Source organism: Canis aureus, chromosome 12 (genome assembly GCF_053574225.1).
Source record: "Canis aureus isolate CA01 chromosome 12, VMU_Caureus_v.1.0, whole genome shotgun sequence".
Lineage (NCBI taxonomy): Eukaryota > Metazoa > Chordata > Mammalia > Carnivora > Canidae > Canis > Canis aureus.
The window spans coordinates 45146311-45171839 of record NC_135622.1 but is presented as its reverse complement, the minus strand read 5'-3'; the positions used below and the strand labels follow the sequence as shown (position 1 = coordinate 45171839).

At 41.0% G+C, this 25529-nt stretch overlaps 1 protein-coding gene and 1 long non-coding RNA gene across 19 annotated transcripts in view; one reads left to right on the top strand and one right to left on the bottom strand.

The window, feature by feature from the left end:
- DTNB (dystrobrevin beta) overlaps window positions 1–18966 on the bottom strand; it is a 251457-nt gene extending 232491 nt beyond the window's left edge. For 12 of the 18 annotated variants that reach the window (XM_077843879.1, XM_077843870.1, XM_077843873.1 and 9 more), the window contains exon 1: window positions 16919–17075. The gene's annotated coding sequence lies outside the window, so the exon portion shown is untranslated. Of the gene's footprint in view, window positions 1–10093; window positions 10113–16273; window positions 16350–16918; window positions 17077–18948 lie in introns of those variants that run through there. The other 6 variants (XM_077843882.1, XM_077843874.1, XM_077843880.1 and 3 more) reach the window with 4 other exon arrangements.
- On the top strand, window positions 17353–24849 carry LOC144281110 (uncharacterized). Its single transcript, XR_013349557.1, has 2 exons — window positions 17353–17744; window positions 24645–24849. It is a non-coding gene; the product is annotated as an uncharacterized LOC144281110 (long non-coding RNA).
- The last annotated feature ends 680 nt before the right edge of the window (window positions 24850–25529 follow it).

Below are 25529 nucleotides of genomic sequence, written 5' to 3'. Positions count from 1 at the left end.
ATAAATGATCTATCAAGCCATGAAAAGACACAGAGGAAGCTTAAATATATATTGTTAAGTGAAAAAGCAAGTTGGAAATGGCTACACACCATATAAATCCAATTTTATGTCCTTCTAGAAAAACTACACTATACAAATGGTAAAAATGATCAGTAGTTACCAGAGGTTTGGGGAGAAACCAAAAGGAATGAATAGGGGAACTTTTAGGGTGGTGAAACTTACATATGATACTGGAATGGTGGATCCATGACACTACACATTTGTCAAAACTGACTGAAATTTTAGAGTGAACCTCAAAATATGTAAATTTTTAAAAAATCCTTATAATGTCAAAGGATCTCAAGATGAAATGGAGAATGTGACAAAACAGTCAAACTGTATTACAAAATGTATGACACAACCTCCTGAAGAAGCTGAGGGGAAAAGTAGTCACCTAAGCAACTCTGAAAATAAATGGAGTCTGTAAGACTAAAGGCAAAGCAAAATATAACTGTACTCTAGTTTCCCACAGGTTATAAGTTGACAATTCTGATATTAGTATGCATGTGTACTGCAACCGAACACTTAAGTTAATGGATAGCAGATGGTGGAGTGATGAGGTTACAGATAAGCAAGATGAGAAGCTAGAAAGATCCATGTGGTAAAGGATTACAATTGGAAACATCCGTACAAGTTCATGTTATTTTAATACAGATACAGACAGTTACACATGGAAGCATCTGTAGATATGTGTATATACATGGGTTAGTGTACACATATAGACGTCCTTGCTCTGTCAGTTGAGAGGGCCTAGAAACAACAATATCCCAATAGCAATGAGCACACTTAGTGCCCAAGTTTTGGTGCATAATATCATTCTCCAATAAAAGAAACCAGGGCTCCTTGGAGAAATGGCTGAGGCAGGAAATACATGATAAGAGCCCCGGAGCACCTTGAAAGTAAGTTCTGGGAAGGAAAGAAACATCTGACAGGAGTGAATCAAAGGGACACAGAAGCCAACTGGGGAAAAAAAAAAAAAAAAAAGAAGCCAACTGAAAGCTCCCAATGGTCAAAGTTGAAACAATTTCAGCAACAAAATTAAATAGTATTCAACTTGATATTAATATTGATATTAATATAAATAATGAGTGAATAATCTGGCTCTGCCCTCAGCTTGGAATCTGCTTGTCCCTCTCCATTCCCCTCTCCCCCTCAGCCTCTCCTGCCCCTGCAATTTCATGTGCAAGCTCTCTCTCTCTCAAGTAAATAAATCTTTAAAAAATTTTTTAAATAAAAATTTTTTTAAAAAGCAATTACATAAAACAGTATACATAACATTATATTGCTGGGCCTATAACATACAGAATTCCCTGAGAAGACATAACAATCCTAAATGTCATATCTAACCATAGTGCCTCAGAATACACTAAGCAAAAATTGATAGAACTCAAAGGAGAAATTAACAAATCCACATTTCCATTTGGAGACTTTAATACTTCTCTATGATCAATACAAGTAGAAATTCAAGATGAACATGGAAGGACTGAACCACACCACCAGCCAACTAGATCTAATTGATATTTACTGAACATGCCATCCGATAATGGCAAAATACAAATTCTTTCCAAGTGCACATGAAGCATGCATCACCAAATTCGGAGGAGTGAACACCTCTGGAGATGGAAGCAGAATGATGTGACTGCAAAGGGACACTAACTCTACTTAGCTGTTTTATTTATTGGATTGGGTTCTGGGCACCCTGTATTATTCTTTATAGGTCCTATTTTTTTAATATTTTATTTATTTCTTCATGAGAGACACAGAGAGAGGGGCAGAGACATAGGCAGAGGGAGAAGCAGGCTCCCTCTGGGGAGCCCAATGTGGGACTCAATCCTGGGACTCCAGGATCATGCCCTGAGCTGAAGGGAGGCACTCAACCACTGAGCTACTCAGGTGTCCTATAGGTCCTATTTCATAATAAAACATTAAGTCATTTATTTAGAGTATATTCTCTAGTAAATCTTTTCTTTAGTGGTTGGGGGTGTTGGGGATACAGGACTTCATATATTTTATTATTGAAACAGTATACAAAATACCATAAGCTCTGTAGTTTTATCCAAATGTACACCAACTCTCATAAGCTCCAAATTTGATACAGTATTTATTACTTCAATCTTCAGCAATGTCTTCTATGAGTATCCCAACAAAAGATGCATTTTAGTTTGTCACCAAACTAAAGTTATTGATTTGTCTGTATGGTATTTCAGCCATTTTAATCAAACAGGAAGAGCAAAGGTTTATGGCTTTTTGTCTTTTACTCCTAAAGTAAGAAATCTCTAAAGAATCTTCTAAAAATGTCTAACTTAATAATTTTTAATGTACTAGATTAATTAGCTTATGCCTATAATCATCACTGAAAAATTTCGGTAAGTTTGTCTTCATACACCAAACGCTTAGTTTTAATATCTCAACTGATAAAAGTAGGCTCATACTATCATTAGTAAATATCTTAAGATACAATATACTCAGTGCATATAAACTCATATATCAAATAGTATTTAACAATTTTTTTACTGACTCCTCTTCAATCCACTTAGATCATTATTATTTTATACTTTTCATGAGACTGACAAGCTTATAATATAAATAAAAGTATCAGCTCTGTTTTTTTCTTGTTGTTCATGTGTCCTTGCATATCATTACTTCAATCTCCAGCCAAATCAGAAACTTCAGCCTGTAATTTCTTTGCAGGAATCCCTTAAGCCCTTTGTCTCTTTAGCGAGGTTTATTTAATTGAAATCAGATAATATAATCCAAAAGACCACTAATCCAGGCAGAGATGAACTGTAATATGTCCAAGCAGAACATAAGCTAACAAATAAGGAGGCTCTCACGACAAACCCCTCCAGGCTGTAGTGTCCCCAGCATCTCCCTCTCAGGTTACTTAGCTGACCATACCCGATGTATATCACCAGATACACAGACAGAGTAAAGTGTCAACCTATTAGTCAACTAGTAGAAGTTAATTGTCCATATTTTGTTATACCCTATCTGGAGAATCATTTTGCACACCTCCCACTCTAGGAACCACTGTTCTTTAAAACACAGAGACACACAACACCCTAGAATGAGAAAATGGGCCTGTGCTAGATTTGAAGAACAAATGAGTAATATGGGTGGTAGCAATCATATGAGGAAATTTAGAGCCTACATGGTTAGTTAATGTGGCCTAAGGTTACAAAGTTAGTAATCTGTGGGGTTAGGCAACCAACCCATTTGACTAGAAAAACCTACTCTCTTTCTGCTGGGCCACATCGCCCTCTCCAGGGCAAACATGAGGACTCCAGGAATAAGAAAAATGCAAGTTCATGAACAGAGGTTTTTTTTTATGTTACAATTAAATGAAGCCTGGAGATTAGGCTTCAAAAACAAAACATCTAGATGCAACAAAACATCTAGACCCCTTGTTAGTCCCATATGGGAAGCAATAGGCTCCAGAGTTGGACTAAGTCTGTCAGCAGAAAAGACTAAAGGAAAAGATTATCGGAAAGAGAGCAGGCTCTAGAAATGTTTGCAGAACGTCTCTGTACTACACCCAAGTGTTAAATATCTTTCATCTCCCCTGAATCTTTTTGTTACTGTCTTAACCCTTCCAGCTCTCAGTTACTTCAAAGGATGCATGAATTAAAACTTCTTGGGCAAATTCACTGTCTCCCAGCAAAACTCCTATCAGCTTTTTTCGGGATGCCCATTTATTTAAGAAGTCAGAGATAACAGAGATTGTCACTAGTTAGTACTTCGTTGTAACTAGTCACACTTCCCTGAAAGAGAACTTCCTTGCCTATTTCAGGAAAATTCCCTACTATTCTGCCTGTAACACTTCTTTTCTCTCCTCCTTTATATGAAAGAAAGAAAGAAAGAAAGAAAGAAAGAAAGAAAGAAAGAAAGAAAGAAAGAAAGAAAGAAAGAAAGAAGAAAGGAAGGAAGGAAGGAAGGAAGGAAGGAAAGAAAGAAAGAAAAGAAAGGAAAGAAAGAAAAAAAGAAAGAAAAGAAAAGTAAAGAAAAGAAAAGAAAAGAAAAGAAAAGAAAAGAAAAGAAAAGAAAAGAAAGAAAAGAAAAGAAAAGAAAAGAAAACAAGCCAGGGAAAGTAATGTTTGTGAAACCCTAAGATTTTCTTTTTTACAAATCTGAAAAAGTCCTCTAGGTTCCAATACAAAACATTCAAAACTGTACTTCACTACCACAAAGAGCTCTGAATGGCTAACATAATAACCTCATAGGGCTGTGGTAACTATTAATAAATTATGTAAAGCATTTAGCACAATGCCTGGCACAAAATAAGAGCCTAATAAATGTCAGCTACTATTATTATTATCATTATTGATGTTATTATGTAACTACCCTCTTGGATGATGCATAGACTAGAATTCTGTGGGCAAGACTCCTCCTTCTTAATTTACAATTCTTCTGATTTAAAGGTATAAAAATATTGGGGCGCCTGGCTGACTCAGTTGGAAGAACACGCAACTCCTGACTTTTGGGTCAAGAGTTTGAGCCCCACATTGGGTGTAGAGGTTACTGAAAAACATAAAATAGACTTTTATTTATTTTTTTTTTAATTTTTTAAATTTATTTATGATAGTCACAGAGAGAGAGAGAGGCAGAGACACAGGCAGAGGGAGAAGCAGGCTCCATGCACCGGGAGCCCGATGTGGGATTCGATCCCGGGTCTCCAGGATCGCGCCCTGGGCCAAAGGCAGGCGCCAAACTGCTGCGCCACCCAGGGATCCCTAAAATAGACTTTTAAAAAAATAATAGTATAAAGATATAAACTTGGAAGTAAATACTTTGTTATTAATCACTTGTTACACTTTAAATTTGGAATAGAGAAAAGGTTTTAACAAAAGTGAAAAGAGATAAAGAGGTAGAAACGTAATGTGCCCAAAGAATCAGAGAAAGAATGTAACAGAGAGTAAGCCACTGAAAGAAGAAACATGTGTCTCTACTGTGCTAAAGACAAACCTCCTAGTTTTTCCTAAAACCTGCTATGGGTTGCTTAGTTAATAAGAAGGAATTTTAGTTCTAAGAAAAGATACTACTTACCTAACAGGGAAATACTAAAAGCATATGAACAATAAAAGGTACACTCTTGAAAGGACATGTAAAGCTCTAGCTTTCATAGCTATATTTCAGAAAACATATCTTTGTTAGTTATTCATAGTGTTAGGCTTGTCCCTAGAGACTTTTTTTAAGAAAGATATTAAGAATGACTTTTTCAAATTACTCTGGAATTAATGAAAAGAAAATAAAACCAATTAAATAGCAGTGTGCAGAGGTACCTATCTGGCTCAGCTAGTAAATCGTGCAACTCTTGATCTTGGGGTTGTAAGTTCAAGCCCTATACTAAGTATGGAGGTTCCTTAAAAATAAAATCTATACAAGGAGGCCGTGGGGTCTGTTGGGGGATGCAGTCGGCAGTGGATGGGGAAGCACCAGCGGCCGCGGGCCTGTGTCCTTCCAAGCGAAGCAGAACATGATCCACCGGCTGGAGATAGAAGCAGAGGACCAGTACTGGCGGAACGCATCCTACCTGTCGGCGGAGCAGGAGTATGGCCACGCGACGGGGTGCAGGGCGGCGGCCTTCGAGGCCATCAAGGTGACCAGGATGTCCAAGTTCCCCCTGCACAGATTCGTGGCAGACCAGCTCGACCATCTCAACATCACCAAGAAGTGGGTCTGATCCGGAGCCACGGATTCACAGGGTGGCCACCCACCTCCTGACCCAATTCTGGAACCTCTGAAGAGTGCTCACTTTAGAGCTTTTGGAGCAGGCTTAGTGAACAGCAGACATGAGTGTGGTGGTCTGCAAGTGGGGTATATGGGGCTCCAAACTCTGTATAGTCCAGCCTCTGGCATAGTGTTTCCTTTCCATTACCCTAATAGAAAGATACAGGTATTTCCTAGGCCACAGAAGATATAAAGTGTATTTTGGATGAAAGTTTCAAAAAAAGCTACAAACTGTGCTTAAGTATGAGGTACTTGGTGGAGGCTTACCTTTGGTCATAACAATTGCCTAGATGAAAGTGGGAAAAAATGAACTTTTTCAATTAAACATACTCCTAAAAATAGGATTTTCTTTTTGAGATTGCTACTAAAAGTAGACATTTACGTGAAGTAAAAGATATTCATCAGAACTGCTACATGAAGTTGTATTTTTGAAAACCTCTTTTCAGGTACCTGGGTGGCCCAGTCGGTTAAGCCCTGCTGACTTGGTTTCCCCTGAGATCCAGCCCGGCCTAGAGCTCCCTGCTGGGGGCAGAGAGGGTCTGCTTAAGATTCTCTCTCCCTCTGCCCCTCCTGCCACCTCAAATAAACAAATCTTTAAAAAAAAAAAAGTGTAAAAAAAATCTAAATAAATAAATAAATAGCAGTGTGCAGCCTTCGCATCAAAATCCATGATGTTAAAAATTCCTTTTCTAAGTTCTCAGATCCTTAATTTCAGTTAACACATTTGTAGTAATTCTTATGAGCTACAAAAGCCAAAGCAAAGCAATGGAGAATCAGAATGGGAGGGCTTAGAAATGACCTAACCCAGACCTCAAATTTTGAGCATCCAAATAAATGTCTTATCCCCAGTTACAGTAATACTTTACAATAAAGAAATGGAAATAGAAACCCAGAAGCCATAACTCTTGGTCTGTTATACTACCTTTCTATGTCAGTATAAAAGGTAGTAAGAATTAAAAACCAGTATGAAAAAGCTAATACAACAGAAAAAAAGGTAAATGATGAAAACAAGCAAATCACAGAATAGGAAATCTAAAGAGCCAATAAAAAATCAAGCAATGTTCAATCTCACTAATAATCAGTAAAATATATATTAAAAACCAAAATAATAAAAAAATAAGATTATATTGTTCATCCATCAGATTTGCAAAAATTATAAACTCTAATAACACTAAGGGTTGACAAAGCAGGGAAGCAATAGAAGCCACACACCACTGATGCAAATGTCAACTGGTAAAGCCACTTCAGAGAGAAATTCAGTAATACCCACTAAAGTTGAAGATGTGCATGGCACACAAGCCAGCGTTTTTTACCCCCAAGTACTCTAAAAGACATGTATGTGTGCTCAAGGAAATCTGACAAGAATATTCATAGCAGTGTTATTTGTAATAGCAAAAAAAAAAAAAAAATTCCAGAACAAATGAATTGCCAATCTACAGGAAAATATAAAAGTATATTGTGACACAGTCAAAAAATACAGTCCTATTCTGCCAAGATGAAAGCACTACAGCTACATGTATCCATATAGATGAGTCTCACAATACTGAGAGGGAAAAAAAAGATAAGTTACAAAAAGAAATAATTAATATTTTTAATATAAAGTTTTTTAAATGCAAAAGAATATACATCTTAGGGCTATTTACATATGTAATGAAAGTATGTACAGGAATGAAAAGTATCAAGTTCAGAAAAGTAGTCCCCTTGAAAGGGGAAGAGAATACAATTGGCAAAGAGTTACATGAGGGTTCAACCCTAAAAGGAGCCTACCTTCTTGAGAGGTATGTATATAGGTACTCACTAGTTTTATTCTCCCTATCTTTCAGAAAGTCAATGTTTCACAACGTTCACAAAATTAAAAGAAAATAAACTCAAGGTCCAACCAAAATACTTTACTCCAGAGCCCACATGCATAACCATGACACTATACATTCCATATTCAAGAAAGACTGCATAATTTTAAGAAATCTCTTAAGAAGATGTAAAACATCAGACTGGGGAAAAAGCAATAAAGTACCTAAGGAAAAAGTCTCTTAAAGAAATCATATTGGAGGGGCACCTGGGTGGCTCCGTGGTGGAGCGTCTGCCTTTGGCCCAGGTCATGATCCCAGAGTCCTGGGATTGAGTCCCACATCAGGCTCCCTGCATGGAGCCTGCTTCTCCCTCTGCCTATGTCTCTGCCTCTCTCTGTGTGTCTCTCATGAATAAATAAATAAAATCTTAAAAAAAAAAAAAAAAAGGGAAATCATATTGGAGACACAGAGTGGTTCTGTTGGGACCACTCAGGAATCACGTGAGTAAACCAAAACACAAAACTCAAGTTGAACTAGAACAACAGTCTTGTTTAAAGACAGCATGTAGAAAGGACAAGGGCTTTGAAGTTTGCCCCGGGTTCAAATATTATACGGGTCCCTGATTAGTTGTGTGGCCCTAAAGAAGTTTTAACCTTTCTGAGCTCCATCCATATACTGGAGATACCATACCTAGCTTCCAAAATAATAAAGATTAAAAAATAGTCCTTATCTATGAAAAAGCACTTGATATACTATAGCCTCATAATAAATAATATTATTACTTATGGAAGAAAGTCTCTCTCTGGCAAGAAGAGACAACAGGCAGAGAGAGAAGTTAAAAAGAGGGAGTAAAAAGTCTACAAAAAGAAGCCAGGAAGAAGTTCAAATGGTTAGGCGCTGAAAAAGTCTTTGTAGAGTCCCAGAAGTTACCAAAAAAATTTTTAACTGAGCACTATTTCATTATAGTGAGGCTTAATTACAAGAATATTTAGCCCAGACCTGATTTTTTTTAAGATTTTATTTATTTATTCATGAAAGACAGAGAGAGAGGGAGGCAGAAACATAGGCAGAGGGAGAAGCAAGCTCCCCTGATGCAGACTCGATCCCAGGACCATGGGATCACAACCTGAGCCAAAGGCAGACACTCAACCACACTGAACCACTCAGGTGTCCCCAGACCTGGTTATTATAGCATTTTAGTCCTGTATTAGCTTATTTATAATGTTGTTAATACATAAAAATTCAAGATCAAAATGAGTTTTTCTGAAGATTCATTTTTTGTTAAAAAGTGCATTATCAGGGCAGCCCAGGGGGCGCAGCGGTTTAGCGCCGCCTTCAGTCCGGGGCGTGATCCTGGACACCGGGGATCGAGTCCCGTATCGGGCTCCCTGCATGGAGCCTGCTTCTCCTTTGCCTGTGTCTCTGCCTCTCTCTCTCTCTCCGTGTCTCTCATGAATGAATAAATAAAATCTTTTTTAAAAAATGCATTAAGTAAATCATAACCAATATATGTTTCTCTCAATTATCTACAACTCCAAAAGTTGTCTGTCCTACTCTTAACTTATTAAAGAGAAGACCATGATAATTTCAACAAATGCAAAAAAAAAAACCCTGATAAAATTTAACATTCAATAAAAACACAAACCAGGATGCCTGGCTGACTCAGTCAGAGGAGCATATAACTCTTGACCTCGGGATTGTGAGTTCAAGCCCCACATGAGATGTAGAGATTACTTAATAAATAAAACTTTAAAAAGAAAATACAGGGACGCCTGGGTGGCTCAGCGGTTGAGCGTCTGCCTTCGGCTTAGGTTGTGATCCCAGGATCCGAGATCGATATCGAGTCCCACATCGGGCTCCCTGCGGGGAGTCTGCTTCTCCCTCTGCCTATGTCTCTGCCCCTCTCTCTCTCAGTCTGTGTCTCTCATGAATAGATAAATAAATCTTTTTAAAAAAAGAAAATACAAACCAAGAACAGATGAAAACTTCTGTAAAGTGACAAAAAAAATCTATCAGAAACCTTCAGTAAGTATCATATTTAATAGTGAAACACTTGAAGCATTCTCATTTAGAAAAAAGATAAAAATGCCCATTATCATCACTGCTATTCAACTTTTGTATTGGAGAGTCTAGGCATTGCAATTATGCAAACAAAGTAAGTGGTATGAAGATTAGAAAGACACCTGGTCAATTAGGTCTTCTAATCAAAGTAGCCTGGTAAGTAAACACTTTAGTGCATCCCCTCTATTCCAAATACACATCAATAGATAAACTATTTTTAAATAGATTTTTAAATGACATGGGGCACCTGGCTGGCTCGGTCAGTAGTGCATGTAACTCTTGACCTCAGGGTTTTTAGTTTCAGCCCCACGTTGGGTATAGAGATAATTTAAAAATAAAAAATTGTTAATGATTTAAGCAGGCTCAAAAACAAGGTAAAATTCCATTTGGATCAGAAACCAAACAGATACACAAAACTATAAGCAGGACTGAAGCTACAGGCTTGCTGGACCCCGAGCCCAGAAGCAGGTACATACCTTCTTCAAGGGCAACAGTGACACAAAGTAAAGGAGGTGGAGAAACATCTGAGCCAGACTCACTGCTTAAAGCCAAGGATGAGGCCTGGAGCTGAAAGGAAGCTACAAAATACTGCTGCCAGTCTCTGCCTAGAGCTACAGTTTATATAATGCTCTAGGCCTAGAAAAGTGGGAAGATAAAAACATCCTCGTGACCAGGAACTGAACCAAGACATTCCCATATTCTGTGAATGGATCTAAAATAGCCCCAATTATCTCAAAGGGTAGGACCCCCAACCCATCATTATTATACCTGATTTCTTGACTATGGTTCAAAAAGTCAATGGGAGCACCTGAAATATCATCACACAGAGAAGGGTGAGCACAGAAATAAGGAAAACAGAATAAAAAGCACTCACACTCGAATGAGTCTATAAATCAAAACTTCAAAAGACATAAAGAAATATAATGCTAAGAAAGATAGCCAACAAAAGCAACAATTAGAATATGAATGCATTCCAGATGAAGTTTAATTTTAGAGAACAGTCTGACAAAGGCTTATTTTTTAAGTACATTTAGGGTGCTGGGATATAAATTTTTTTTAATTATTGGGAATGCAAAATTGTACAGCCACATTCAGAAGGCACTTAGGCAGTTTCTTTTAAAGCTAAACATACTCTTACCATGAGATCCGGCAAAAATGCTCCTATGTATTTACTGAAAAGAGATGAAAACCTGTGTCCAAACAAAAACCTGAACATAAATATTTAGGCATTTTACTCATAATTGCCCCAAACTGGAAGTAAACAAGATGTCCTTCAATAGGTGAATGGATAAACAAACTGGTACTTTCATACAATGGAATGTTATTTAACTATAAAAAGAAATAAGTTTCCTCAATGTTTATAGCAACATTATCAACAATAGCCAAACTGTGGAAAGAGCCCAAATGCCCAAAAACTGATGAATGGATAAAGAAGATATGGTACATATATACAATAGAATACTACTCAGCCATCAAAAAGAATGAAATCTTGCTGTTTGCAAAGACACAGATGTAGCTACAGTGTAACATAATAAGCAAAATAAGTCAGAGAAAGACAAGTACCATATGATTTCATTCATGTGGAATTTAAGAAACAAAATTGATGAACATACTGAAAGGGGAAAAAAGAGAGAAAAGAAAACAAATCATGAGATACTTTTTTTTTTTTTTTTAATCATGAGATACTCTTTTTTTTTTTTTTTTTTTTTTAATCATGAGATACTCTTGATCACAGAGAACAAACTGAGGGTTAATGGAGAAAGGTGGGTCGGGGATGGGAAAGAGGGGTGATGGGTATTAAAAACGGCACCTGTCATGAGGAACATTAGGTGTTGTATGTAAGTGATGAACCACTAAACTATACTCCTGAAACCAACACTGAGCTGTATGTTGACTAGAATTTCAATGAAAGAGAAAGAGAGAGAAAGAAAAGAAAGAAGCTATGGAGATAAGAAAAGACATAGCAGAAACTTACATGCACACTGCTGTGTGAAAGAGAACAGTCTGAAAGACCACAATACTTACTGTATGATTTCTAACTGCATAATATTCTCAAAAAGGCAAAACTATAGACACAGTAAAATAATCAGTAGTTATCAGGAGCTCAGGAGGAGGTAAGAAGGAATGAATAGATGGAACTCGGGATTTTTAGAGCAATAAAATTATTCTGATGATAGTGCAATGACATTACACGAAATTCATGTACTGACATTAATGATGCATGACATTTTGCATTTGTCAAAACCACAAAACACAAAGGACACAATGAGAAGCCTAATATATACAATGAGCTTAAATTAATAATAACTTATTAACATTGATTCATCAGTTATAACACATGTACCACACTAAAACAAAATATTAATAACAGGAGAAATCATATACAGAGAAGAAGGGACATATACTCTACCATCTACCCATTTTGGTCATATTCAGTTATGTATATAATTTTTTTAAAATATCACAGACAGTTCCACTTCTGGGTATATACACAAAAATGCTTGAAATAGGGACCTGAACAAATATTTGAACACCCATGTTCATAACAGCATTATTTACAACAGCCAAAAGGTAGAAACAATCCAAATGTCCACTGATGGATGAATGAATAAACAAATGTGTATGTACATACAATGGAAGAGTATTTCACCTTAAAAAGGAAGGAAATCCTGATACATGCTACAATATAAATGAACTCCTAAGACACTATGCTACATGAAATAAGCCAGGCAAAAGGACAAATATTATGTTATTCCACTTACTTGAGGTCTCTGGAGTAGTCAAAGTCATACGGATAGTAGAATGGTGGTTGCCAGGGGCTGAAGGGAGGTGTTTGGTGGGTACGGAGTTTCAGGTGGGGAAAATGAAAAAGTTCTAGAGATGGACAATGGTAATGGTTACACAACCATGTGAATGTACCTCATGCCACAAATGTATACTTGGTAAGTTGTATGCCATGTATATTTTACAATTTTTAAAAAGCAGAAAAACTAGATATCCAAATTGGAGGGAAAAAAAGGCTCTCTTCCTTCTACCACAGAGAAATTCTACATGGAAAGCAAAACTTTTTAATTTAGTTTTTTTAAGTTTTACTTATTTAAGTCATCTCTACACCCAATGTGAGGCTCGAATTCACAACCCCAGATCACAACCCTACATGCTCTTCTGACAAGCCAGTCAGGCCCCTTTTTAAATTTTAGATGAAAATACAGAAATATATAATTCGCACCCTGGGGTAGAAAAAATTTACTTAAACCAGACACATACAGGGGTGCCTGGGTGGCTCAGTCAGTCTGACTTCAGCTCAGGTCATGATCTCAGGGTTCTGGGACTGAGCCCAACATTGGGCTCCCCACTCAGCAGGGAGCCTGCTTGTCCCTCTCCCTTTGCCCTTCCCCCTGCTCATGCTCACTCTCTCTCTCTCTCTCAAATAAATAAATCTAAAAAAAAAAAAAAAAAGACATACACAACCTTTTCTTTCTAATTTAAGGGAAATTTTTTCATAAATATAACATTAAAATTTTAAACTTGCATACAAACAAAGACACTGCCAACCAAGGGGAAAGGCAAGCCTCAGACTAGCAGGATGCATTTGCAACACATAGATCCAAAAAGATTTAGTATCCAAAGTAACACAACTGTCTGTCCCTCAGTGAATGAAGAATGAAAAAGGTGATTTAAGTCTACAATTGTACATTACCTAGTAGTTTAAAAAAAATGAACCAGATCCACAAGTTCCATGGTTAAATCCCCCTGAATTAAAATTTAAAATGTGCATCCTCTTTGCAATTCTACTTCTTTCATTCACTGCAGCAGTGTCCGAAACAGCAAAGAGCTTAAATGGCCTTTAATGAGGAGACGATTAAATAAACAACAGTACAACACACATAAGAGTTCATGTAGTAGTCTAGTCAAGAAAAATCAGGTAGATACCAATGTTCCAACACAGAAAGATCTCAGGGATTTTGTTAGGAAACAACAGCAACAGTAACAATGTACAGTATCATGTCAGTAATTTAAGAGTGGAGAGAAATTAGCTTTTTTTCTGTATTACCTATATATAGAAGACAATGCAAAGATTTGGAAGGATAGGGCAGCCCCGGTGGCTTAGCGGTTTAGTGCTGCCTTCAGCCCGGGGTGTGATCCTGGAGACCCAGGATCAAGTCCCACGTCAGGCTCCCTGCGTGGAGCCTGCTTCTCCCTCTGCCTGTGTGTCTCTGCCTCTCCCTCTCTCTCATGAATAAATAAAATCTTAAAAAAAAAAAAAAAAAAGATTTGGAAGGATAGTAACAAACTGGTAACTGCAATTTCAGTAGAAAAGAGAGTGGGCCAAGAAAGGTTTATTCTGTTTGTATTTTGAGTATTTTATAAGAAAGTGTGTGTTCATGAGCCCTTCACAGAGCTGCAGTACCGAGCCCCACAGACTGTGCATGAGACAAGCCCAGGAGGTACATTTACAGGGATTCCGCTATGAATGGCACCCTCGAAAGGCAGGTGATACACATCCTGCATAACCAGACACCACAGCCCTGATGTTTGTGTAACTAGAAGTAAATAAAATGAGAGAGGGTGGACTATAAACCAGCATGAGGGCATTTTCTGGGATGATGTAAATATCTATATCCTGATTGGGGTAGTGGTTACAAAGTATATACATTTTTCAGAACACACCCAACTGTACACAGATATTTGTGCATTTTATTATATGTCAACTACACATCCATAAAACTGATTTTAAAGGAAACATAAATATACTGATAAAATACCACATCAGTGAGAGGACCTGGACTAAGGCACTCAAAATTACAGGCTAGGGTACCCTGAAACAAGAACTGATGGACTCCTGCTGGTTGCATTCTGAAGTGCACAGTCCTAAAACTAAAAAGAAATGAACTTAGTTCTTCAAGGCTTTCAGCACAAGACCAAGTTTGGATTGGTATTACCCTTATTTTTTATACGTGCAAGCAAAGGCCCTAGAAGATTTTTATTAAAGCCATAAAATAAAAGGCAACTTGGCATTCTGTTGGTTCTAAGTCTAATTTTCTAAGTAGAAAATTTGTCTCCCATGCATAGTGGACGCTCAAAAACCCCGCCGGCACAACTTTAACTATATAACCCTCTCCAAAGGTAATTCCACTTATGCATGATAAAAATCCTCACAGAACTCATAAAAGGTCAAGTTTTAGTTTGGCAGACAAAGTAACCCAACTGGCACTGCAACCCCGGGCACTGAAACAGCAGCTGGGAGCTGGAGAGCCCAGAAATCCAACTGCAGCAGAGAATAAGTAGAACTGCAGTCCTCACAGAAGAGCAGGGACACATTCTCTTAGATCCAAAAACCAGGATAAAAGTGTAAAAAATGTTCCCTAGACAAAAGTGCTCTTCTTCCTCAAGTGACAGAAAAGAGGAGGGCCAGAATTGGATGACTAGAAGGAATGACCCAAGGACTAAGCTCCTGCTGGCCAACGTGGAATAAAGATGTGAAAGTGGCAGGGTGGCCACAAGAAATCACCACTCCTCAGCCACTGCTTTAAATCCCCAGACCTAATATATAACTGGAATATTACTCAGCCATCAAAACCGACAAATACCCACCATTTGCTTCAACGTGGATGGAGCTGGAGGATATTATGCTGAGTGAAGTAAGTCAGTTGGAGAAGGACAAACATTATATGGTCTCATTCATTTGGGGAATATAAAAAATAGTGAAAGGGATTAAAGGGGAAAGGTGAGAAAACAAGTGGGAAATATCAGAGAGGGTGACAGAACATGAGAGACACCTAACTCTGGGAAAAGAACAAGGGGTAGTGGAAGGGGAGGTGGGAGGGGATGGGGTGACTAGGTGATGGGCACTGAGGGGGGCACTTGATGGGATGAGCACTGGGTGTTATGCTATATGTTGGCAAACTGAACTTCAATAAAAAAAAATAAAACGAAATAAACATTAAAATTAAAATAAATAAAAATAAAAAATAAATACCCAGACCTAGAAACCTGGGTTACCTTATGTGACCAAAATATTAAAAAAAAAAAGAAGAGGAAGAGAGAAAGGGGAAAAGAAAAAAGGAGGAGAAAAAGAAAGAAAAGAAAAGAAAAGAAAAGAATAAGAATAAGAATAAGAATAAGAATAAGAATAAGAATCAGAATCAGAATCTCGGGAATCCCATCAGCCATTCTTAACATCTAAGTATTTAATACTGCTCCGTGTAAAACACAGCAAAGCCTTGCTTGGTTCATTGGTTCACGCAATAAATATTTTTTACCTGACTGCTGTGGGCCAGGCACTGGTCTTGTCATTGAGGATTTAGCAGCTATAGTCATGGAGCTTAATTTTAGGAGAACTGAACTCCAATAATTTTTTTTTTTTTTTTTTAGGAGGGAAGGAAGGTAACTTCTTTTCTCTTTCCAGATTTCTTCTTCCCTTCTCCCCCCTTTAAATGTTAGGCAGAACTGCCTTCGAAGTCTCTCAAATTTCCCCCACAAGCTCCTCTGACTCTTCTGCTTTATCTCCAAACCAAGCAATTTATAGCTCCAATTTCCCAACACTGGGAAAAGACCCAAAAAAAGACCTAAAGTGAATAAAGTGTGAGACGAAATTCAATGCTACTTTGTATTTCACATGCACACACCTTCGCTCCCAAATCGTCAGCACCTACCTACACGGCAGATCACGGCTGTGTTTTACACTATTTCGTGGCCCCAGCTGCTGACCGCGGTTCTCTACCCCAGGTAGCTAATCGATAAACGTTGGCCAGGAGCGCTGGAAGGTCTTCCTAATCCCAAGGCCTGGCACAGGAATTCAACGGCAAGCATCTGTTACCTCCACCCCGCCTGCTCTCAGGACACCTTCTTTTCGAGGGTGACCTCGGTGCACGGGTTCAGCACGGTTAGGCGCCTCCGCAAGCAGTGCTTGGGGGCGAGCTGAGATACAGTCCCTTCCCTCTGCCAGGGCCTAACTGCCTCACCTGCCCTCTGCCAGGACCTGCCTCCTTCGCCCCTCACAGCACCTAACTCAGCCTCCTCCTCCAGCAGCAGCATCAGCCCGGCGCCCGCAGCCCGGCCCCGCGCCCCGCGGCCACGGTGCGCTCGGGACCCCGGGGACCCCTCCCCGGCCCGGGGCTCCGAGCCCAGCCGCGCCGGCCCCGGACTCTGCGCTCGCGGTGCAGCGGCCCCGGCTCCCCGAGCCCCGTCCGTCCCCCGCCGCCCGGAGGCTCCTTCCCGCTCCTCGCGGGCGCGAGGCTCCAGCCCACCCCGCCGCCCTCCCACAGCCCGCGGCCGCCGCGAGCCGCCGCCGCACTCACTTCCCGGCCGGAGCTGGGGACGCCGCGAAGGTCTCGGGCGGCCGCAGCCTCCTGCGCCTCCTGCGGCCCGGGCCCGGCGGCCGAGGTGGCGGCGGAGCCCGCTCAGGCCCCGGAGCCGCCCCCGCGGCGGACGTTCTCAGGCGCCCGGCTCGCGCCGTCTCCCCGCCCGGCACGCGCAGCAAGCCCGCCCCCGGCGCGAGGGCGCGAGGGCGCGAGGGCGCGAGGGCGCGAGGGCGCGGGGGCGCGGGGCGCGGGGGCGCGGAGACGCGGGGGCGCGAGGGCGCGGGGGCGCGGGGGCGCGGGGGCGCGGAGACGCGGGGGCGCGAGGGCGCGAGGGCGCGGAGGCGCGGGGGCGCGGGGCGCGGGGCGCGGGGCGGGGGGCGGGGGGCGGGCGCGCGCCGCCTGTGCGAGCGCGCGGCCGGGGGCGGGGCTTCCGCCTCGCAGAGGAGGGGGCGGGCGAGCGGGCCGAGCTCCCTCCGAGCCCCGCCCCCTGCGGCCGAGCGGGACCCGGCTCCCCCGTCCCTCCCCTCCCCCCAGCGGGCCCGCGACTGGCGGACGCGGAGGGGTGAAACCCGCCCCCTTCCGGCTGGTCCCGCGCGCTGGCGGCGGAGGTGCGTTTCGATTCCACAGGTATGTGCCGGGGCAGCTGGACACTGTGCGCGCCGTGACTCGAAGGTGAAGAATGCAAAGAACCACCCCATGAATCATTCATCCGCGCCTCCGGCGAGAGGTCTTGCCCTGAGGGATCTTCCCAAATGAAGTTCAACCCAGCGAGCGTTTCGTGAGCGCCGGCTCCGCGCTTAGCTCGCTGCCAGGTGCTGCGCAGGTACGCGGTCGCGGTCACGGCCCCTGGTTCGAGGTGCGCATAATTTCGTACGAAAGCAGCCGTGTAAACAGGCGGGGCTGGTGACCCAGGCAAAGCCAAGCCCACAAGGAGATGCTATGGCAGGGCAGAGGAGGAAGAGATTACTTCCGCTTGGACCAAGTGGAGGGGGTTCCTGGAATAGGTGGCAATTGTGTCCCGACTGGAAGGAAGAGAAAGAAACACGTCCGAGGAGGAAAAAAAAAAAAAAAAAAAAAGGGCGTCCAAGGCTGGGTAAACAGCTTGGGCGAGGGAACGGAGCCGGACCCAGATTTACCATCTCGACATCAGCTTTTTTGTTTTAATATTATTCATTTTTGACAGAATGCTTTCCAAAGTGTGTGAAATGTAGGAGATGATTCGAAATAAGAACAGCTAAGCTTTTTCTCGATAGTTCAGAGGATCGTTCTTCTCACAGTTGCTTACGGCTCAAATCAGCAGTGTCCTTTAAGGATAATTGCACTGTGAGTGCGGGATGTTAAGTCCCTAAGCAAAGAGCCCCCAAGCCAGGATGCTGTGCGCCTGGGTTTTCACTGCTTTTTGGCACCTTATGGTAAGGCAGATCGTGCCACCTCCTGCTGCTGTCTGCCTGCCTGACTGCCTTTAGAACATCCTCTTCCTCCTCCTCTCATTTTCCTATTTTTAAACTCCCAGGGTGAAGGAAATAAGTGAGGGTAAACAGGTTCCTCAAGGAAAGGACATCAACTTTGACACATGGATTTTAGGACTCTTGGATGCTTCTAAGCATGCAAGCTTTTTCAAGCTTTTTCGCTTGTGTGCAGGGTCTTGACTGTGTTCTGAATATGCTGAGATACTCAGAATACAGGCAAGAGACATCTTGTTTATTCATTTACCACTTACTGAGCACCAACTATGTGGGAGGCTTTGAAAGGGTAAAACATTGATCATACCCTTTGGAGAAAAGATGTGTAAATGATGTAAAATAAATATGTCGATATTGTTTGCTATATTTGCCGTATTGATTGAAACCAAGGTAATTTCAGTACCAGAGCTGGACTATAATAAGCCATTCTGGGAATTAAGTTCACTTCTATGAGCATCATACATACCTCATTACCTCCCACATCCTCAGAAAACTCCTTTCAGACATATTTCGATCGTGCCCCCCGCCCCACCTCAAGCTCTCAAAATTATCAAACCCTCTTACCTTTTCCATCACCATCTGCCATAGTCAGGCTTTTCCTGTCCTCAGAACAAGAAACCCCTCGGTCCCTCTGCATTGTGTTCTAGTTACTGCTTGCTCCCTTTCTCTATTTCCCTTCACAAATGTCTTGAAAGTAGTTTGCACTCATCTCTGCCAACTCAGCAGCTTCTCCCTCGTCAACCCACGCAATGTAACTTCTGTCCCCACCACATCCCTGCACCAATCCATCGTTAAGGGCTTGCTGAATCCCAAATGTCACAGGCTGTATCTGAGTCCTCATATCACTGGGCTCTTGGTGGCACTTGGCAACACAAAGCACTCCACTCTTTTGGAAACTCCCTTGGCCTTCATGACATGACTCACCTCCTCACCCTGCTGACCACTCCTGAGTCTCCCAAGTTCTGTTCTCAGTGTTCGGTTCACCCTACACAATCTCCTGAAGCCATTCCACCCCCTCCCTGTCTTCATCCATCACATATACCAGCAACTCTCAAATGCATTACTGGCTCAGACCACTCATCTGAGTTCCACAGACAAACACCTTCTGGACCTCTTCCCCTAGATGTCCTCCAGCCACCCCAAGCCCTATGTGTCTAAAACTGTTCTGCATTACTGTCCACTCAGTTGCCCAGTTCAGAAACCTGAGAGTCATCCTGGATTCCTCCCTTCCCGTCCCCACCACACTCAACAATCGTGTTGATTCTCCTCATTAAGAACTCTAGAATCTGTCCCTCATGGCTAAGCCTCTCACCTAGACTAACGTAATAGCTTTGATCCTGTCCCTCTCCTGTGGTCTCGTTCCTTTCATTCCATATTCTATACTGCATGTCAGAAAACACTTCCCAGAATATGCTGCCTGCATATGTCACTGCTCAGCATGGCACGCAAAACCATCCATTCATCTATCCTTTGTCTATCTCCCCACTTCCTCTCTGTCACTTCCTACACAAATCCCATCCAAACTCCTGGAATGTTCCTCCTTTCCCTTGCCTGCAGACCTTTGTGCTTATTTCTCTCTCTGTTTGGAATGCCAAATAATGGGACAAATAATGAAATTTTCTTGAAATAAGAAAATGTAAACCTACATAATGAGAGAGCCCCCTTGTACTTGGGGGAAACCATCAGAGTGATCGATTCTAAGAGCTAGCCTCTTAAAACTATTAGACAAAAATAATAGTTTTCAAAGCCACCATGCAAAAAGTTCAAATTACTTAATGTACTAAGGCTGCAGTACATTAAAGATGTCTGCAGATTCTGTGTCCCTTCTTTTGATCCAGGCTGGCCCAAGAGAATTGCTTGACCAGCAGAATGTGTGATGTATACAGGACTTTTTTTTTTTTTAAGATTTTATTTATTTATTCATGAGAGACAGAGAGAGAGAGAGAGAGAGGCAGAAGGAGAAAGAAGCAGGCTCCATGCAGGGAGCCGAACGTGGGACTCAATCCTGGGACTCCAGGATCTCGCTCTGGGCCAAAGGCAGGCGCTAAACTGCTGAGCCACCCAGGGATCCCCAGTATACAGGACTTCTAAGACTTCATAAGAAGTCTTGAAGAATCCACTGGGTCTTTGAGCACACTTGCTCTTGAAGCCCTGAGGCACAATATGAAATATCTAACTCCCCTGGGCACCTGGGTGGCACAGTTGGTTAAGCATCTGACTCTTGGTTTCGGCTCAGGTTATGATCTCAGGGTCCTGGGATGGAGCCTTGTTCCAGCTCTGTGCTCAGAGGGGGAGTCTTCTTGGACTCCAGCATGAAGAGATTCTCTCTCCTTCTTCCTCTCCCCCTCCCACTCCTGCTGTCTCTCTCTCTCTCTAAAATAAATAAATCTTTTTTAAAAATCTAACTCCCTGTGGAGAGACTCTGAGATAGCATAGAGAGGGAGAGAGACTAGCTGACTCTAGCTGATGTGAGTGAAGTCATCATGAATGCTCTATATCAGATCAGCCATCAGCTGGGGTACCACACAGTGACCCCAGTCAAAGCTATGTAGAACAGAAGAATAATCCAGCCAAACCCCACCCAAATTCCTGACCCTAAAGATTGTGAAATTATATCCAAAATAGTTCTCACTTTAAGCCATTACTTTTCAAACTAAATAGTTTGTTATGGAATCTGGGAAAGAAAATATCTGGCATCAGACTTCTCAAGAGCAAAGCAAGGCAATAGTGATGCAGCATTTTTGAAAAACTTGAGCAAAGAAGATGCAAGCTAAGGATTTTGTACCCACCCATCCATGCTGCTTTTCAGGCATTAAACTCTATAGGAAAAAAAATCCTCTTTTTAAAATCCAAGAACTCAAAGAATAATATGCACATAAGCCCATCCGAAGTATTTCCTAAAGCAGGGTTCAGCACATTTTTTCTAAAGCATCAGATAGCAAATGTTTGGGGTTTGCAGGTCTAATATTCAACTCTGCTATTGAAGCACAAAAGCCTCTCTCTATATATATATATATATAATATATATATAGTATATATATATAGTATATATATATACACAAAGAAGTGACTGTGACTATATCGCAAATAAAATGGATTTTAAAAAATAGGCAGCCAGGGGTGCCTGGGTGGCTCAGTAGGTTAAGTGTCTGACTCTTGGTTTTGGCTCAGGCCCTGATCAAGCCCTGCATCAGGCTCTCTGCTCAGCCCCTTCTCTCTCTCTCTCTCTCTCTCTCTCTCTTTTCGATCTCTCTAAAATAAATAAATAATAATCTTTAAAAAAAATAGGCAGCTACTCTGCAGTGTGAGTGTCTGAACTAAGGATACCACCAGTCATAGTAAAGTAGAGCCCACCCTAATGACCATATTTCTTAAATTATTTATTTACTTACTTATCAGTAATCTCTACACCCAATGTGGGACTCAAACTCACAAACCTGAGATTAAGAGTCACATGCTTCTCTAACTGAGCCAGCCAGATGCCCCCTAAGGACATCATTTTAATTTAATTATCTCTTTCAAGACCCTATCTTCAAAAATAGTCACATTCGGTATGATTAGGACTTCAACCACCTAAATATAAAGATTAAAACAAAACTCTCAGAAGAAAACATAGGTGTAAGTCCTTGTTACCTTGGCAAAACCTCCTTAGATACACACCACAAGCACAAATGACAAAATAAAAGGTAGATAAATTTGACTTTATCAAAATTAAATACTTTTGTGCATCAAAGGACACCATTAAAAAGTACAAAGACAGCCTACAGGATGGGAATAACTATTTCCAAATAATATATATGCTAAGGGACTTATATCAGAAATATATACTAGCAACACTATTATAACACAAATAACTCCGTTGAAAAATAGGAAAAGGATTTGAGCAGACATTTCTTCCAAGAAGAGATAGCTATCTGACTGGTAAGCACATGTAAAGATGTTCAGTATAATTAGCCCTTAGTGGAATGTAAGTAAAAAATAGAAGATATCACTTCACCCCTCCTAGGATTGCTCGCATCAAAATCACAGACAATAGCAAGTGCGGGTGAGGATGTGAAGAAACTGGAACCTTGATACATAGCTGGTGGGAATGTAAAAAGGTGTAACTGTTTCCAAAAACAGCGTGGCAGCCCTCAGAAGGTTAAACGTAATGTTATCATATGCCCTAGCAATCCTACTTCTAGGGATATACTGTAGGAGACTTGAAAATATATGCCTACCCAGCAACCTATACAAAAATGTTCACAGTCTTGTTCACAACAGCCAAAAAGTGAAAACAACCCCAAACTCCATCACCTGATGAATGGGTAAACAAAATGTGGTACATCCATCCATACAATGGAATAGTATTTAGCAATAAAAAAGAACAGAGCATGGATGCCTGGGTGGCTCAGTCAGTAAAGCATCCAGCTCTTGATTTCAGCTTCAGTTGTGATCTCAGGCTTGTTTTTTGTTTTTTTTTTAAGATTTTATTTTTATTTATTCATGAGAAAGACAGAGAGGAGAGAGAGAGAGAGAGGCAGAGACACAGGCAGAGGGAGAAGCAGGCTCCATGCAGGGAGTCCGACATGGGACTCGATCCCGGGTCTCCAGGATCAGGGCCTGGGCTGAAGTCGGCGCTAAACCGCCGAGCCACCTGGGCTGCCCGTGATCTCAGGCTTGTGAGATCGAGCCCCATCTTGGGGTCTGTGCTGGGTGTGGAGCCTACTTAGGACTCTCTTTCTCTTTCTCCCCCTCTACCTCTCCCACCCACCCCTCCCTGCACATGCACATGTGCACTCTTTCTCTCTCCCCTCCAAAAATAAAGTAGAATGGAGCATATGTTAGAACATGGAAGAATCTAGAAGATGTGCCAAGTGAAAGAAGCCAGTCACAGAAGACCAAATACTATATAATTCTATGTATATGGAATATACAGAATAGACAAATCGACAAGAGAGAGAAAGTAGGTTGGTGGTTGGCAAGTTGGCTGGAGGGGTTGGAGGGATTGGGAAAGAACTTTTCAGGCATAGGATTACTTTTTGAGTTGATGAAAATGTTCTAAAATGACTGTGGTGATGGATTCACGAGTCTGTGATCATACCAAAATCAGTGAATGGTACACTTTAAATAGATGAAAGACATCTGAATTATGTCTCAATAAATCTGGTTCTTTGAAAAAAGAAAACTAAAGAACAATCCTGAAAGACACAAAAGTATACTTGAAGGAGACATCCCTTGGTTTTGGTTAAAATAGTTCAACATCATTAAGGTGACAATTTTCCTTATGCTAATTTATAAATTTAAAAGAATTCCCCCCAAAATAGAAACAAATTTTTTTTCTTGTTTTCTGAAGCTAGACAAATTGAAACCAAAGTTCTTGTGGAAAAATAAACACCGAGGAACAGCTAGTAGAACACTGAAAAGAGATATGAGAAAAGATTGGCTCTAATCAGTATCAAAACTTACCATGGAGCTCTTGGCTGGGAACAAAATGGTTCTGGCACATGAATAGACAGACCAGTGTGATCAAATAGTAGGTACTGAAATCAGTCCAACTACATGTGAGTTCTAGTATATGAGAAGCAGTCAAATGGCTGAGACAAAGGACTTTTTAAAAAAATATTGTATTTATTTATTTGCGACAGAGAGCATGAGGTGGGGGAAGCAGAGGGAGAGGGAGAAGCAGACCCTCGCTGAGCAGGGAACTCGACACGGGGCTCGATCCCAAGACCCCGGGATCATGACCTGAACCAAAGGCAGAGGCTTCACTGACTGAGCCAGCCAGATACCCCCAAGAAGGACTTTTTATTATGGTGTTGGGAGGACTGTCCAGCCATGCACAGCCTCACTCTGTTGGTGAGGGTATGGGGAAACAAATATTACTAGAAGGAATGGGAAATAGTAAAACCCCTCTGGAGGGGCATTTGCCAATATCTAATGAGTGGTTTGTGCACTTACCTAAGATTTATTTATTTATGAAAGAGAGAACAGTGAGGGGGGAGGAAGGGTAGAGGGAGAGGGAGAGAGAGTCTTAAGTAGACTCTGTGCTGAGTGCGGAGCCAAATGTGGGACCAGACACGAGGCTCAGTCTCTTGAGATCCCGACCTGAGCCAAACCAAGATTTGGATGCTTGACCAACTGCACCACCCAGGTGCCCCTGTGCATTTACCTTTCAACGCAGCACTCCAGCTTCTAGGAACTTGCCCAAGAAATCTCCAGAAATAATACATACACTACATATGTATACTTCTTCATTGTATCATTATTTGTATTTGCAGGATATTGGATGCTACCTAAATGCCCAAACAGGAAGACTGGTTGAATAAACTTACAACTGACACCTAGGAAGCAAGAAAAATGAATGAGGAATCTTTATAACTGATTCATTGTAATTTCCAAGATATATTATTAAGTTTTAAAAGCAAAGTACAAAAACAAATGTATAGTATGTCACCTTTTGTATAATAAAGACAAGAAAATAAACTGGACTTGCTTCCTTTATTAAAAGATCATCACAAGAACAATAAGCCGGAAAACAATGAAATTGTTTGCCTGTTAGGAATTAGGTGAGGAACAGGTAGAAAGGATAAGAGAGGAAGGGACAATTTTGAGGTAGTTTTGGCTTCTGGAAACATGTTAATGTTGCATACATTCAAACACAAAATTCAGGGGTACCTGGCTGGCTCAGTCAGGGGAGCATGTGACTCTTGATCTCAGGGTCATGAGCTTGAGTCCCATGCTGAATGTAGAAATTACTTAAATAAAACTTTAAAAAATAATAAAATTAAATCAAAAAGCATAAGAAACGATGAAAAATCTGTAACTAGATGCAAACAGAAATAAATGAACTCATTTGTGTGTCAAATGAATAATATAACCATGTGAAGAGGGAGAAAGAAGTAAGCCAGGTAATTTTGTATATGGTGCTTAGATATACCTTCATTTGAATGCAAACTATAAGCTGAGAAAAAAAGAATACCAGAAAAAGACAAAACACAGTGGCAAATAAACATTTTTAAATGTTATCTTTATTGCTAATATTTACAGATTAAATTAGCAAACTATTTGATATTTAATATCCAGTGGTAAAGAGGCTTTGGGGTTGGTTTTTTTTTTTTTTTTCAGATTTTACTTATTTATTTGACAGAGAGAGAGAGCAAAAG